Source organism: Balaenoptera physalus (assembly GCF_965194825.1).
Source record: "Balaenoptera physalus genome assembly, chromosome: 4".
Taxonomy (NCBI): Eukaryota; Metazoa; Chordata; class Mammalia; order Artiodactyla; family Balaenopteridae; genus Balaenoptera; species Balaenoptera physalus.
Window position 1 is genome coordinate 51,811,867 of NC_138891.1, and position 17,941 is coordinate 51,829,807.

The window sequence follows — 17,941 nt, forward strand, 5'->3', positions numbered from 1 at the left end:
ATGAAGCTTTAACAATAACAATAAAAAATACAGTGAGAGTGAAAACATGTGGGAAGCATAGATCAGGAAATCTGGATTCTGGGTTTAGTTTTCACCTTCCTATGGGACCTGAGGAATATCATTTGACCTCTGTGAAATGTCCTTCTTCATGGGGATGTTGCATTAATCCATAGGGATATGCATAGTTGATATGCGTAATAAAAAGAGAAAGGTCACCTAAAATTTTTTTTGATAACAAACACAGAAATGGACTTAGGAACAGTTAGAGATTGGGGAAGACGTGAATCAGGTCGTGGACCAGTGAACAGAAGAAGAGTATGGATAATAAATTTTTTTTGTTAGCAAACACAGAAATGGTCTTAGGAACAGTTAGAGGTTGGGGAAGAAGGGAATCAGGTCATGGACCAGTGTACAGAAGAAGAGTATTGATAATAAAAGGAACAGTCAGCACAGAACCAAAGGTAGGAAGCCCAACGCAGATTTGCCCCACCTTTATCCAGAGTCAGAATAAGCAATATTTTTCTGCTGCTGGATCAAAGCATGAGAAGAAAACAAAGCATTTTTGGAAAGAAAAGATTTTTTTTTTAATGGACACACCAGGATGATATAATAACATCTTTTTTGAAGCCATATTGACACATGCTCACTCAAGTAAGTTGAATCTTCATCTTGACAGATTCATCTGGTGTGGACACATGTCAATCGAGAGCCCACACTAACCCATAGGGCCTCTTTAACTAAAGATATTTCTGTATGTTGGATTTTCACCTTAAGAATCACTGAAAAGTGCTGAGCTTATTTTCCTTCTTCCCTGTTTAAGAACAATGTGCATTACTGTCCTCACCAGGGGTTCTGAGTAATTTACATATGTCAGATATGACAGTGACAGATATTCAGATCAGTAAATATTGATTGGGCACCTTTTAGTTTTGGAGATACAAAGAAAAATAAGATGTGGGCCGTGCCCTCAGAAAAGGCAGACATAAACAAATAAGTTACAACACAGCATCCTAAATGCCGTGACATACTATGACCAAAGCAGGAAGGAGAAGGAAGTGATTAACTCCTTCTGGGAAGACTTCACTGAGGGTAACAAAAGATGGGGGGGAGGGGAGAGTGTGTTACACAGACTCCTGAATTATATATAGAAGTGTTGTTGTTTGGTTTTTTTTTTTTAATGTGGGAATGAGACTTTTTCATGATCAGATAACTTAAATAGGTCCTTTACTGTGAGATTTGCTTTTACTATTAGAGGTGTGATTTTAGGCAAGTTTCTTAATTTCTCCATACCTCCACTCCCTTATTTATAGGCTGGTGATAGTAAAACAAACCTTATATAATTATTGTGATAACTGTAGGATACTGCTGTGTCTATAGACATAGGTACCAGCGCGTGCATACACACACACACGCCCCTCTAATAAGTGGTAGAACCTACGCCCATACATTAGGAGACACCCAGTAACATAATAATTAGGGCTTGTGTGTGATGACAAAGTGCAAGAACAAAAGATGACAAAGGTTTTCCTAGCAGTGAAGTGGTGTCTTGAATTCTCTTATTTTCCACAGGGAAAGAGAAAAATCACTAGAGAGAAAAGAATATCTTAGTGGTATATATCAACTGGCAAAGACATATTAATATATATATTAATATATATATTAATATATATATAAAAATATATATATTAATATATATTAATGAATTTTAAATAGTCTTCAAGATCAAATTCAAAGATGAAAGCAATAAATGCCTTCATTTGTTTATTTTTTTATTAAAGTATAGTTGATTTACAATGTTGTGTTAGTTTCTGCTATACAGCAAAGTGATTCAGTTTTACATATATATATACTTTTCCATATTCTTTTTCAAATTCTTTTCCATTATGGTTTATTCCAGGATATTGAATATAGTTCCCTGTGCTATACAGTAAGACCTTGTTATTTATCTATTTTCTATATAGTAGTTTTTAACTGCTAATCCCAAACTCCTAATTTATCCCTCCCCCAACCTCTTTTGATTTGGTAACCATAAGTTTGTTTTCTATGTCTGTGAGTCTTTTCTGTTTTGTAAATAAGTACATTTGTATCATATTTTAGATTCCACATATATGTGATATCATATGGTATTTGTCTTTAACAAACTGACTTCACTTAGTATTATAATCTCTAGGTCCATCCATGTTGCTGCAAATGGCAATAAATGCCTTCATTTGTATGACCGGATTGATAGATGACTGGGGATAAACAAATGACACTTTGCAGCGCTTTAGATACTGGGTATGATGTAAGCTTTATGAGTGGGATAATTTATATTTTATCTTATAAGACCCTGAATGAAAAAGAACTGTTGACTGTACTTTGCAGAAATTCCCTTGAGTAAACTAAAGTTCCACCAAATCTTTAGAAATGAAACGTTGCTAGTTCTAATAGGACAGCTTGGGCCTGCTCTAAAAGAGTGTAATACTAATAGCTTCCATTTACTGAAAGCGTAAGAGTTAAGAGCATTGGCTCTGGGGTCACATATGCCCAGGAGTTCAGATCCCAGCTTTCACTCTTGTAGGTGTATGATTTTGGACAATTTCTCTCTCTGCTTGTGCCCTCATCTGTAAAATGCAGATAATAAAATTGACTTCACAAAAGATTATGTGAGGATTTAATGAGCTCACACGTGTAAAGCACTTAGCATAGTATCTAGCACCCACAAAGTATCCAAAATTAGTTACTCTTATAATTACTGTATTATATATTCTTGTAAGAGCAGAGTAGAAAAAAGGGTTGAGTCTTCCTGGGAGGAGAAAGAATCAGAGATGAAATCACAGAAGAAAAATATTTATGGTGCCCGCTAGAACAGCTACAGTTTTTTCAAAAAGAAAATAACAAGCTGTTGACAAGAATGTGGAGAAATTGGAATCATGTTTCTGGGGGGAATGTAAAATGTAAAATGTTGTAGCCACTTTGGAAACAGTTTGGCAGTTCCTCACAATGTTAAACACAGAGGTACCATATGATCCAGCAATTCCACTTCAAGGTATATACTCAAGAGAAATGAAAACATATGTCTACAATAAAGCTAGTACCTGTAATTAACAGTGTTATTCATAATAGTGAAAAAGTGGAAATAATCCAGATGTCCATTAATTGCTGAAAGTAAAAACAAAATGTGGTATAGCCATATAATAAAATATTATCCAGTCATAAAAAGGAATAAAGAACTGATAAATGCTACAACATGGATGACCCTTGAAAAATTACACTAAGTGAAACAAGTCAGTCACAAAAGGCTACATATTATATGATTCCATTGATATGAAATTCCCAGAATAGAGAAATCCATACAGACAGAAAGTAGTGGTTGTCAGGAGCTGGGAGAAAGGGGGAGTAGAAAGTAACCGCTAATGGATACAGGGTTTCTTTTTTGGGTGACAAGAGTGTTCTGGTAGTGGTGATGGTTGCACAACATTGTGGATGTGCTAAAAAACCACTGAATTTTACACGTTATAGTGGTGAATGTTATGTTATATGAACTATTTCTCAATAAAAAAAAAAATTTTAGGTGGACCTTCAAAGACAAGTAGGGATAGGCCAGGCAAAGCAAGGGGAATGAGGACCCCCAGGCTGAGGGAACTCCTAGGGTCAAAGTTCAAAAGCAACAACAATCAAGCTTTGTTCAAAAAATGGTAAGAATCTGGTAGAATGGCTGTGCTACTCAAAGGCAGTCAGTGGGCTGTGGATTGTTATGTTCTGTGATGATACAAGCAAAGAAATCAAGAGAATGCTGTAGAAACATTAGCAACTTGACATTGCGTGGTTGGTGGCTTCCAGTCCTTGGACAGGATACAGACAAAATGTGGTCACATTTGTGTGGTAGGTAGGTCGCCCAAGCTGCACACTAGTCCTGCACAGTAGGACCACATAGCTGACCTCGACGGATGGGAAATGAAAACAGCGGGTTCTTCACTTTGTAAAATTTGAGACGTACTGTCATATGGGATGCATTATAAGGAGTAACAGGCTGGAGACATAGGTTGGGAACCGAGTGTGAAGAGCCTTATAAGTAAAATAGTTTGAAATCACTTATTTGTCCAGAATTCTTTAACCAAGTTGTGCTTAGTTATGTACCATGAGTGACACTGTGATACTTCTAAGCATGGATTATCTCTTAGGAGTCGAGAAAATAGAGGAATCAGGCAATTTCAGGGGAAAGAAAATCTTTAAAAACAAAACAAACACACCTGGGAACCAGTGAGGGCACATCTATTCCAGCTTGGAGCCAACAAAAAGTACATGGAATCCTCAAAAGGGGTTAAAAGAGGCACATAACACACTAATTAAGACCCAAAGATTTGTTTATATTTATGGAATAAGAGAAACCAGAATAAGCCATCCCAGGAAGAGAAACTGAGTTGAGAGCTGGGTTAACGGTAGAGAGACAAATGAGGCAGGCAGAGGACAGGTAGGAAATCTCACAGCTCACACTCTCCCACAAAGGGAAAGAGCCAAGCCAGCCTGCTCCACGTGTGGGAAAATACTTAACCCCTCGGAAGAAGAGCCTATATTGATTCCAGACATTGTTATTCCTGCATGCAGGGGGGGACAAAGAAAGGAAAGGAAACCAAGGTATTGACAGAAAAACCAGCTTCTACTTTCTCAAATGTCTTGGATGTCACTATGAAGCAACCATAAGACTTCCCCTGTTGTCACATGTTGACTCATTCTTTCCCAAGCACGGCCGTTTATTTAATGTCTAGTTTCGTTAAAGTCGATGAGATTTTGTTTCAGAATCCAGGGCAGTGCTAATGTAAATGATTGTTTGTCTGGCGTTGAGCAGAACGAAGCAAGATCATGCTCTGCGCAAGTAAAGCGATGTGTCATGTCATATTGCCAAAAGGTTGCATCATTTCTAAACTTTCCAGAAGACTGGATGGATGAGAGGTCATCTATGTTTATTTTGTGAATTTTGGCCTACCAGGAAATGTGTGGGTACAAGAGATATTTTAGGCCCATGAGACTCTCACTTTAGATGCTTAATCCAGCAGCATGTGTTACAAGCTGCAGTCTCTAACTAAATCTTTGAAAAGAGTGGCAAGTTGTGAAGTATGCAAGGTTTCTGGCTGCATTAACAGAGCCACGTATAAAATCCTGTTGCCAAACAGAGACTAGAACCAGATGACAGAGACTGAAAACACACTCCATATATTGACTTTCTCTATAAAATACTCATTATAACCTAATCCAGTAATATTTATTTCTAGGAGAATTGTATAATCACTCACCAATCCATATTAATTAAGGCATAAATTGAACTTGAAAGAAGATTTTTAAACAGAATTTTTCATGTCGGTTTTCTTTAAGAATACAATAGAATTACTTCACAACAAGGAAGGGAAATAATGTTTTAAGGAAGTAATTTTTAATGTACAGTTTAACAGATGTGATCATTAATGGCCCACCAGCAACCCTCATATCCTTCATGATCCAGAAGATAACAATATTCCCTTCCCTAGAATAAACTGCTTTTCTCTACTTTTTCATGTGGTTCTGGGGGGCGAGGGGGCTGCCAAAGAATAATCACTCACACAAACACACTCCCAACACACACACACACACTCCTTCCGACCCCTGTCACACACATAAAGCAAAAGGAAACCCAGAAATAGGAGATAATGTTACTAACACCCAGGGGAAGGCCATGCCCAGAGAGGGAAACAGAGGCCAGCTCTGTCCCCAGAATGCACCGGAGCGAGCCAGTACATCACCTCTATTGGTTAAGCTCTTTGAGTTGAGTTTCTGTTTGAAACCAAAAGAATCCTAACACCAAAACCCAAGATGTTCGTCTCCCAAGTAGACAGTATTCCTCACTGTACTATTTCAGGGGCTTGGAGAGGCATTCTGGAACGGTGCAGTGGAGAATACTGGCTAGGTGACTGTCACTCCCTGGAGCACAACCCCATTTACATAAGCTACATGTGAGTGGTGCCCCCTGGAGTTGTGCAGTGTGAAATATGAAGGTAATCATAAACCCCCCTTGCTGTACCAATCAGCACCATCAGTCTCTCCACATACCTTGGGTAAGCCAGCTTCCTCTAGAACTTCCTGCCTAATGCTGCTATTCCTGCCTCCACCATTCCCATTTTTCATGAAATGCCTCCAGGAGAATGTTTCTCCACTATCTCCTTTCCCTGGATCCTCACAATGCAGGTACCACTTTTTCCATGGAGAATCTTTTAGCTCAACCCCCAAGTGGAACAAGGCCACTTCACATAGCCAATGGATGCCAATTATTTCTTTCTAATTCCTGGCTCCATAATTCTTGGCCCTAGAATTCCTTGTATTCCTACTTTCCTAGAGGCTACAAATTCATTTCTCAAAAATCAACCTCAAGTCACATGTCCTTTCATCTTTTCCAGTTCTCTGATGCAGTTTCTTCTTTGACCTGCCCTCTCCTTCCACATCAGATTTGGAATCCATGCTTCCTCTCTGCTTTTAGTATAATAGTAACTCGGAAAATGTACCACCTCTTTTAAAAAAAAATATTTCAAGTCTTGGAAGCACTATTTATCAAAACTGGAGAGTTTCTTTACATGTAGGAATTTGCAACCAGCCAGGCCCTAGATTCTTTTCTTACTGATTGTAGATAAACCTTTTCAACTCATGGTACACATCTCCAGGGGTCCTGATAATTTACCAATGGTAGAGGGAAAGGGTCTCCTCCCTTGAAAGCACTCTTGATGAAAAATGAAAAACAGACTTCATTGGCAAGCCTTTAACCAAAAACCATCAAACAAGACAACAAATGGACAATGATAACAAAACAACAACGAGTCGTTATAAAGAAAGAGTCATCTTTTAAAGACATACAGTGCAAGTGCGAAAGAAAATAAGTTGATATATGTGAAGCTAGTCCAGCCATGTGTTAAATATTCTTCCTGGGACCAAGCTGGAAACTCTCCTCCAAGCATCTCAAGGCTTCTGCCTCCCACCTGTTTCTGCATCAGTCATTTTTCAATATCAATTCATTTTCCACCTGAGTCATCCGTTCATTCAACATATGTTTTATCGAATCCCGGCTGTGGGCCAGGAACCATTGTAGGCACCAGGAAGGCAGCAAAGAAGGGAAGAGACAAGGTCCCTGCTCTCGTGGAGTTTGTATCTAGTGAGGGAGAAAGACCATAGTCACAGGTACGCATGAACAAGGTAATTCCAAATTGTGGCAGGTACCACAAAGACAGTAAAGCAGGATCATCTTGATCGAAACTTTTATAAATTTCCGCAGCTATGCCCTACTTCAGATCCTCATTCCTTCTTAGCTAGCTGATTACAGTCATCTCTTACCGGTCTTCCCATTCCCTGCTTGCCATCTGATGCATAGCTGATTGTGTTATTTCTCAGCTCAAAAATCTCAAAATGTGCCACAGTACCGTCCACGTGAAATACTAGCCCTTCCCCTGCCATTGAAGACACTCATGTTGTGATCCCAAACCCCCTTCCAGGCCCATCTCCCGCCATGCCCCTTGCACATTCTGTGTTTTAGGCAAACTAGACAACTCCTGGGGCCTAGACACTCCACGGGCTTTCCTGGCTTCCTCCCCGACCTGGCAAACTATGGCTCATCCCAGAGGACATGTGCCTGCTGAAGCTCCTCTTCATGCTCTTCCTCCTTTCTCCCCCGCCAGTACAAAAAATATCCTTTCTCCCTTCCTTTCTCCCCCCAAATACAAAAAAATATCCTTTCCTTCCTTGGGCTCCCAAAAGATTGTATTTGTCCATGGGACTTTATCTTTAGAGTTACTGCTGCCCTATCTAATCACTCCTGAGAACAGGGGTGGTGTCTCCATAATTTCTGTATTCCTATTGCTTGACACTGTGCTTGATAAATAGTAGCTTCTTGATAATATTTATTATGAAAGTGATTTAGAATGAATTGAGTGAGTAACAGTAACTTTTGATGATATGAATTATTCCATCATGGTTGCATCTAGTCCCTCTAGATTGAAGTTTAGTGATGCATTTTGCTAAAAGTGAGTCTTACAACACTTTACTCTTAGTGTACAAAAACACTTTTGTTGGATTGGTAGCTCATGTTAGGAAGAGAACAAGAACTAATATTATTGATCACCTACTTACGAGTCAGATATTATACTAGACACCTCACATATATCATCCTTCGTTGAAGCAAGGAGATCACCTTCATGGCAAAAAGCAGGCATCTCAGTGTACAAATTTATCTTTCAAAATTCAGGACAATTTCATTTAACAAATTCTATATTTACTTGTTTATTGTTTTTTTTTTAATATTGTCCATCTTCACTTATCTCCTTCCCCAATTAGAGATTTGTCTCTTTCTTCTACTTCTTCTTCTTCTTCTATTTTTTTCCCCCCTACTTCTGTATTCCCAGCACCTAAATAGAATAGTGCTGGGGAACCAGAGTAGGCACTCAAAAATTATTTAACAATTAGATAATTTGACCTTTATGGGTTTTTTTTATATCCCTACAAATTCTACCCTAGTAGGTCTTGCAGTTGGTCCCTGAGAACAAAATGACCATTTTGAACATTTGTATGTGAAGATCACATTCTTCTCTGCTGTAAATAAAACTCAAACATTTGTCCCAAGTGACCCAGCTTCACAGGTGTACATCCTGAGAACCAGAAACATCTGGGTGAAGAGGGAGGGGAAAAACCTGCAATGTTCCAATCCCACAAAACTTTTTAAAAGACAAAATGAGAGAAAGCTTTAAGAACAGCCAAAGCCTTTTGCAAAAAGAATTCCCTTGTGGAATGAGGGAAAATTTTGGAACAGAGGTTTCCCTGGGGCTGGAAGTGTTACTGGCCTCAGGAATGATCTGAAGCAACAGCACTGCTTGAGTCAGTGTGGGTTCCAAGTTCAGCGCCTGCCAAATCCAGGATTTCTCCTCCTCAGTTGTGAAGACAAACCAGAGAGAAATTAAATCTGTTGGAGATCTGAGGTGCAAGGGAAAGTACATGTGGCTACAATGAAGAGAAGGAGTCACTTCTATTTATTTTTTAATACCAGGCTGCTCTTTAGTTAGTGTTCCTCAGATTCTTGCATAATAGTGTTTCATTTACTTACGTGTGGGTGTTGCTAGTAACTGTACACTCTTTTCTTCAATAAATAAGGCAGGTGGGACATTGCCATTAGAAAATATATTGATTTGCCTTTTTTTGAACTTGCAGGATAAAGCCTAAGCCTGTTTGTTTCAAGATATCCACCTAAATAAACACTAAAAATACTAAACAGTAAATATTTCTTAAACTTCAGCCCAGAAAACCACTGCATTTTTAGAGTATTTTCTCTATTTGAGTCCTTAGTTCTTTTGCACCTGAACTGTGAAAAGAAAGAAAAAACAATTATTTTTCCCATCCTGGTACAGCCTTTGTTTTTAATACCATCTTTGAAATGGCAATACCAGGGTCAACAGTGGCTTCTCTAAGTGGCAGATGATTTCCTCTTGCCAAAGGAGATAAAGGGTGAGGATGAAGGAACATCTGGGGCCTTCCCTGGTGGTTCAGTGGTAAAGAATCCACCTTCCAATGCAGGGGACGCGGGTTCAGTCCCCGGTCGGGGAACGAAGATCCCACATGCCGCAGGGCAACTAAGCCCACGCACCCCAACTAAAGAAGAGAAAACCCGCACGCCATAACTAGAGAGAAGCCCGCATGCTGCAACGAGTGCCGCAACAAAGATCCCGCATGCCGTAACGAAGACCCGACGCAGCCAAATAAATAAAGAAAATAAATTTTAAAAAAAGGAACATCTGGCTTTCTGGCCCCAACACATGATACCAGGAGGATTATCTCTTTGATTCTTTATCCCCTTTAAGTTCATCTCTTATCTCTCTAATATTCCCCTCCCTCAAAGTTCAGATTCAATCAATATTTACGTGTCCATCATAAGCCATTCATGTGATACATATTAACAGAGTGATTTACTCCTTTATTTAATAGTTATTTATTGAGCTCCTAATATGCACCATGCCCTATATAGACTCTAGGGGTAAAACCACAAAGAAGAAAGGGTCTTTTCCCTAAAGTCTAAGGATGAACAACTAAAGCATGACTGGTGCTGTGATAGAGGCAAACACAAAGTAACATGATAGAAGAAGGGAAGAACATCTAACTCTGTTACAAGAAGACCATAGACAGCATCATGGAAAAAGTGATGAATAGGAGTAAACCCACAAGAGGGAAAGAACAGAGAAAAGCATGTGCAAAAGTCCAGAGACAAGACACAGCAAGCAACCTTATAAAACTACAAATAGTTCAGTGTAGTTGAAGGATACATTGCAGGGAGTGATGGTCAGACACAGTGTGGGAGAGACCAGACCATGAAAAAGCTTTATATCCTGCAGACGAGAGGGAGTCAGTAAAGACGTTAAACAGGGTTGAGGGAAGGGGCATGATTATAGATTCAGAAAGATCACTGCGGGTTCAATGTGAAGACTGGAAACCAAGAGACCTGTTGGGAGGTTACCATGGTAATCCAAAGAGAAAAGGACACCCAGACTCAGCTAGTGACAGTGCAAGTGGAAATGCACTGAGCTGAGAAATGTTTGGGGAAGGTAGAATGGTGAGGATCTGGCTACTGATTGGATGTAGGTGTCAGGGAGAAGGAGGAGCCAAGGACAATGCCCAGGAGAAGGAGCAGGTTTTAGAGGAGAAGTGAAGAGAAGAGTTCAACTGTGGCCTGATTGAGTGGAGATGCCTGTGGGGCATCCAGTGGAGGGCCTGTGGGGTTCTAGGTGTAAACATCTAGAAGACCTTGTGAAATACAGATCTGAGGCTCGAGAGAGGCTTCTGGACCACTGGCATGGTTTCAAGGATTATTAGCATATAAATATTCATTGTAGCTATGAGAATGGATGGAATCACCTAGGTAGAGTATGTAGTGGAAGGGAAGAGAACCAAGGTCAGAGACTTGAGGACACTGAGTTACAAGAAGGACCAGGGAAACAGTGTCCAAAAGGAGACAGAGAAGGGGCAGCCACAGGTATAGGAGGGAAACTAGGAGAATGTGGTTGAATAGAAGGCAAGGGAAGAGGACATTCCAACAGAGAAGGGAGAGATGGACGGTGTCAAATGCTGAGAGGTCAAGTCAGATAAGAAATGAGAATGTTCATGAAATTTAGCAAAAAGGAGACTGTTTGTGACTTGAGTGAGAGCAGGTTCAGAGGAGAGTTGTGGCAGAAGCAGACTATAGTCAGTTGAGAAGGAAGGGAGGTGAGGAAGCTGCAGCAAATGTGAAGAGTTATTTCAAGAGCTTGCATTGTGAGGGGGAAGAGAGGGATAGAGGAAAATGGGTGGTGGGAGGGAAAGGAGAGTTGGAGGGAGGATTTTTTATTTTTTTTAAGGTAAAAGAGACTTGAGAAGTCTTTAAATGGGAAGGATTTAATGAAAATGTTAATGTTGAAATACAGAGACAGGGTAATTGTTGGAGGGAAGTGCCTGAGGAGGTCCAAGGTGATGAGAACCTAGGTACAGGTAGAGAGGTCAGTCTTAGGGGAAGGTATGCACAGGTATAGAGCCAGGTGGTGTGGAGGGAGGGGTGGCAGGAAGGCCTGGGCATTCTTGTCTGTGCTTAACATGTTTTCGGGAAGTAGCAGGCAAGGTTATCTGAGGTCTGAGTGAGGTAGAAGTATGAAGGGGTGGAGTAGAAGGTTTCAGGTAAATGGAGGAAAAGGCTTATAAAGATGCCGTGGAGACTGAAGGAACAAAGCTGACCAGGGAAGCAGGAGTCCTGGGGCAGTGCTGATGGCCCAGGTGCTGTGGGAGTGAATTGGAAGTACACCCCTCCCAAGGGTTGGGTGATCTTCTCCAGCAGTGCCCCCAGCCCTGAGCACGAAGAAGGTAGACAGCTGTGAGTGGAAGAGTTTCGCCTGAAATTCCTGATGGAAAGACAACTTGAGAAGGCTTCAGGGGGAGCACAAAGTTCAGGAGTGAGCCAGCTTTCCAGGAAGTGGGGGAAGTGCCCATTATTTTTTGAAAATAATATACTGATATATTTTCACTCTAACTAACTCCCAAAGCATAGGTCCTCCTGACTCACATACGAGATAGGCTGTCAACCGGCCATGAATACTAGCCATGTTGAAAATATTGAGGGGGGCACTTTTGATTGTGACTGATTATGAAGTGCTGCTGGCATTTACTGGGTGAAGGTCAGGGATGTTAAATGTCCAACCATGCCTGGGACCGTCCCACCCAACCAAGAACTGTCCTACCACATATGGCGGTGCTGCTCCCATTGAGGAACACTGGCAGAAAATGTAGTAGCCAGCCTCCAACCAAGCCCCCATTGATCCCTGCCTCCTGGTACTCACACACTTGTCCTGTCCCCGCATTCCTGCTCCCATTGAGCAGCCAGCCCACGGGGGAAAATGTGGTAGCCAACCTCCAACCAAGCCCCCGTTGATCCCTGCCTCCTGGTACTCACACACTTGTCCTGTCCCCACACTCCTGCTCCCATTGAGCAGCCAGCCCACGGGGGAAAATGTGGTAGCCAGCCTCCAACCAAGCCCCCATTGATCCCTGCCTCCTGGTACTCACACACTTGTCCTGTCCCCGCACTCCCAGCTTTGTACCGGGCTCGGTCTGTGTGGCGGACAGAATATGGCAGAAGTGAGTCACTCCTGGGATTAGTTTGTAAAAGACTGCAGCTCCTATCTTGGTCACTCTTTCTCGTATCACTCACTCTGGGGGAAGCCCTGTTGTGAGCAGCCCCTTGTAAAGGCCCTCTTGTGAGGAACTGAAGCCTCCTTCTGGCAGCCACATGACTGAGCTTGGAAACACATCCTCTAGTTCCAGTCAAGTTTTCAGAAACTAGTCCTGGGCAAGAGCTGGAGGGCAACCCACCCAGCTAAGCCATTTCTGGATTCCTGATCCTTAGAAACCGTGTGAGATGCTAAACATTTGTTGTTTTAAGTTGCTACGTCTGGGGAGTAATTTAGTTCAGGGCGAGACTAGACTGGATGGTCAGACACAGTAGATTCAGTCCACAGAGTTCTAATGTGAGTCATGGGAATGGTAACTCAGGATATGACATAAAGGAAGTTTGTGTCTACTTAAAGAGAAAGGGGAAGTAGCAGCTCTTTGGGGGAGGAGGTGAGAAGATAAGGGAAGGAGAAGAAAAGGAAGCATTCAGGCACTTGGGTCCTAGGTTCTGCCTCACGGGCCACTCTGAGTGGGTGTGCAGCTTGTTTGCTGCCTATGGGTGCCTGGCCAAGGAGCCAAGTAGCCAGTTTGAAAGTGAAGGGTATTAAAATCTCTTTAACTGACAAGTTTATGCCCCATCCTACCTGCTCAGGGAATAGACTAGAGAGCTACAGGAAATAGTTTATAGAGAAATTTGTTAAAGCTTTTATTTTTTACATTTTCCAGTTTGTAATGGATTTCATTTTTGCCCCCACTGAACCATCAGTGCAGTAATTACAGTAATTACCTGATTCTTTTCCACTGAAATTAAAAAAAAAGGAAGCATTAAATGAAAATACCCCATTCACTTGCCTTTAGATCAAATTCCCAGTGCACTCAGTCACCCCAAAGCATATTATCTAAATGGCAAAATGAGCAATATTGTATATTCTAGACTTCAAATAACTTGACCATTAACTATTGTGGATCTCTAGGAAAACTGCTTCTTAATAAAATGTGAGAAAGATCTCAAAGATTAATAAATGTGCTAGCATGGAGGGAGTTGAGGCTCTAAGTGCCTACACAATTGTCTTCCTCTCCATAGTAGAATGTAAAAAAGGAAGGAAGAAGAAGAGGAACACCAGAGAGGAAGATAATTCCACTTCTTAGCATTTGTCCTCATTTTTATTTTGCTCCCTCATTCTTCATTTATATATTATATTCTCCCACTTTATCTTGAAGGAAATAATTTTTCTCAAACTGAAGTCAACAGACTGTCAAGATTTTCAAGTTGTTCTTGGTGCCAACTCTTTAGAGAAGGGGGGAGGTATTGAAGTGGGTCAATGAACAACCAAAGAAAAATAAATCTATGGATGTGTAGGGACCTAGGGAGGCTCCCAAAAGATGAATAATTCATCTTCCTACTGGACTTGGAGTTACAATCAGGAACCAGCAGCTGTTCCCAGGGTTAAGTCAATACTAAGGACTCTATGTCATCAGTAACAAAGTTCTACAGCAAACACAGACACCCCCCAGGACAGATCAGATGACAGGAGAGAATACAGGCCAGACTCCCACTAGCTAAGGCTTATCAACATTTCCTTAGCGAGAACGAACTGAAGAGTGACAGCAAAACTTTTGTTACAAACCCCCATTCCCTTTAGACCCTCGCTAATAGAGTGGGATCCATAGCGGCATCACCCGGGAGCTTGTTGGAAACATCGCACCTCAAGCTCTGCCTCAGACATGCTGAACCGGAATCTGCAAACAGGTGAAGCATGTGCACATTACAGTTTAAGAAGCGTTGTTTTGGAGTTCACTGAACAGAAGCATGTGAGATAATGCACATGCAGTTCTCAGCACTTTTGAGTGTTCATAAGATTTCTGATTAAAGACCCCCTCTAGGTATGGTTACACATAGAAATCTCATCCAGGTGAACTTTACCTGGCCATTACTGTCAAGATTTTGGTATGCAGATGAGCAAAAACAGATAAGCAACACCCTCTGGAGATTTAGGTTTTAATAAATGTCTACCTGTGTCTGGGGGATGCTGCATGCTGCAAGACTACCTATTAAATACCACCTAGGGGGGTGGGTCAGGGAGGCTGGGAGGGAGATGCGAGATGTAAAGCAATTATACTCCAATAAAGATGTTAAAAAAAATAATACCGTAGTAACAATTTAGTATTTGTATATTGAGCATTCATCCAAAAATCACCTATTGGACATGTACTATGGGCAGGGATCTAGTCTTAGAACACTGACCAAACCTGAAGTAAGTAATCTTTTTTTTCCAACTTAAACTACAACTCATAAAAGTCAAGATCTACACATAATTGAAAAAGTTTTAAATTAAGGAAATTTAAAAAATTTTACTCTCCTGTTTTTAACACAGTCAATAGGAAAATAAATTTTCTGTAGGGAAAATATTAGAAACCATAAAATATACACTTGAAATACACTTTCTGGTCAGTTCACATGAAACACCTGGGACCAGGAAAAGAAGAAAAATACACAAAACAAGGGAAAAAGCAGGAAGGCTCAAAGAAAGCAGATTAAGAATGTGATAGTGAGAGATGAACAGAAGAGAGACAGAGGTATAAGTAGAGTGAGGCAGACACGGGTGCAATGGTATGTGAGGTATTAGGCACATTAGAGCTGCTTCTGTGATACCTGATATATCAATACATTCGAGTTCAGAGTAAGAGATCATTTCCTGTCACTTCTTTTTATAAAATTCTGTAACCGTCCACAGCGGATCTTACCAAATATTGTTGACTCTAAAACTGAGGGGCTGCAGCAGCCCTTTTGTGCTTAGAGGTACTCAGGTATATCACCTCCAATTATAAGAGGAGGATTAATTAATTGTCAACAAGGATAATTTGTAGAGTTCTAATGTTTATTGTGCTCTGAAAGACCCCCTGTAAGGACCTTGTCATCTAACTATTAGTCATCAAAGCAATGATATAATTAGACTGCATCGGCATACTCTAATACCAGACTAGTAATCACCTTTTCTTTTATAAAACATATCCAAGAATAGAGGTGACATCTCAGTAAATCCATGTAAAATTGACAGTTAAGGTATTCTTCAGAAACCTAAAATTTATTTTAATAGAGGACCACATCAAACTGTCTGAGTGAAGAATAGTAGGACCCATTGGTTTTATTATCCCATGAGCATTAAAACATTTTTTGTTTTGGGTTTTTTTTTTTTTCACTCTTAAGGTAGAAATTTATATGGGCTACAATCTTCTAAAGGCTTACATTGCTCTAGGGTGAAGTGGCACATAGAAGATGGGTGCATAAACCTACTCACCCCCAGATTACATTTCACGCATTGTAAGAATAATGTGCAAGGAAGCAAAGAGGCTGGCAAGTTCATAAATATAGAGCAATTTGAGATTTCTCATACAAGTTATTCTAGAAATGCCAAGTATCTTGTTTATGACAGCCCAAGAATTGAAATACAGGTTGTCATGTTCACTACCGCACAGACAGCTCAGAGTGAAAGGCTTTCATGTTTCAAATAAAACAAGTAGAGGGAGAAACAGGATTCATCTCGCTGAAGCTCTATAAGGCAAAGTTATTTAGTTAGTTGTGAATGGAACTATTTCTATTCTATAGAAAGCAGAAAACATAGCTTTTAGGGAGATAGGCTGCTTTTTAAAAGATGAATCTGTGATTCCACAATGACATAAAAGCTGAAGTGTTATTTCCTAGTCCTTATTACATTTTAACTGTCGCTGAAACTAAAGTAATGGAAAAATTATATTTGTATGTATAAAGTGACTATGAATTATCCATTTATTACAAACATTTTATCCCTTATCTATTTAGATACAGTTATAGCCTCGCTTTCCATCATTTCAGAAAACAGAATGCTGGTCGATAAAAATTCCAGTTAAGTTAGTACATACTCATTTTCTCTGAGTTAGTCTCTCTCTTATTTTGTCCTTCATTCTTTCCTCCCAAACTGGGCAGAAGATACGTGTCCCAGAGATCTAACTTTTCTTTCCAAAAATTAGCAGGAACAATAAATAACTCTCTAACTAAAATTTCCACTGTTTTTTAGTCTCTGACATTGTCATTTAGTAAAGAGTTTTGTATGATAGATCACCAGATGTGTTGAATCTAGATAGATTAGTAAAACACTAGATAACAGCATTTGGCTGTAACTGCACTTTTAAAAATATTGTTTATATATGCATATTTTATCCATGTGTGCTATATATGTATATCATTTTTACGAGATTGTCAGTTCCATAAGGATAGCGTCTGTCTTCTTGCTTCTGTATTCCTGGAACGTAGCATAGTTTCTAGCATAGAGTAAATATGTGATACATTTACTTACTCATTGACTAATTTTTATTGAGCACCTACTGTGTTCCAGGCACTGTTTCTAGATGTTGGGGCTATAGGATTAAAGAAGAAAGAGAAAAAGAACGTTTCTGCTCTTATGGTGTTATATTCTAGTAGGGAATAACCAGCAAACAAATAAGTAAAACACATAGTATATACCCTGAGGAAAAAAATTAAGCTGCATAAAGGATGGAAAGTGATGCGAATGAGATGCTACCAGATACTGGGGTGGTTATAGTAGAAGCTGTGCTGTGCCACCCAGGTCTCCCTTCAGGAAGAGACACTCATTCCCTCAGCTGCCATGAATGTTGGATGCTGAGGGTTCAGAGCTGAGTCCTCCCTAGGAACTGCTCCTGATAGGAGGAAGCTGCCTTGCCCAAGGTTACCCTCCTCTCTGGGGGCAGCCTGCATCCGATAATGACTTCATGTGGTGGTACAGATCTCTCTTGCCTCAACTGGAACAGTTGTGAGGGTTCAGCTCCAGAGCTCACTATAGGATCAGCTGAGGCCTCTGTTGTAACTGCATCAACAGTTCAGCATCTTCCACTTTTCAATGTTGCTTCCTTCAACCTCAGCCATCACAGATATTGGTCCCATATATACTCCACAATAAATCTCCTCATGTAAATCTCAGAGTCTCAGAGTGAGCAAGGGGAAAACGGCGTTTGGATTTTATTCCAAGTACAGTTGTCAAATAGGTACTTAATATGTCATGCTGGAGTTCAGGGAAGAAGTGAAGCTGAGGCTATGAATTTGGGAGTTGTCAGGGTAGCTAAAATAAAAATCACCCGGGGAGTAAGTGAAAATAGAGAATAAAAGAGGTAGTAGGGTGGATTTTGGAGCCCTCCAATATTTACAGATCAGGAGCGATGGAAAGAAACAGCGAAGAAAATTGAAAAGAAGCAGCCATTATGATAGCAGGACCATGGA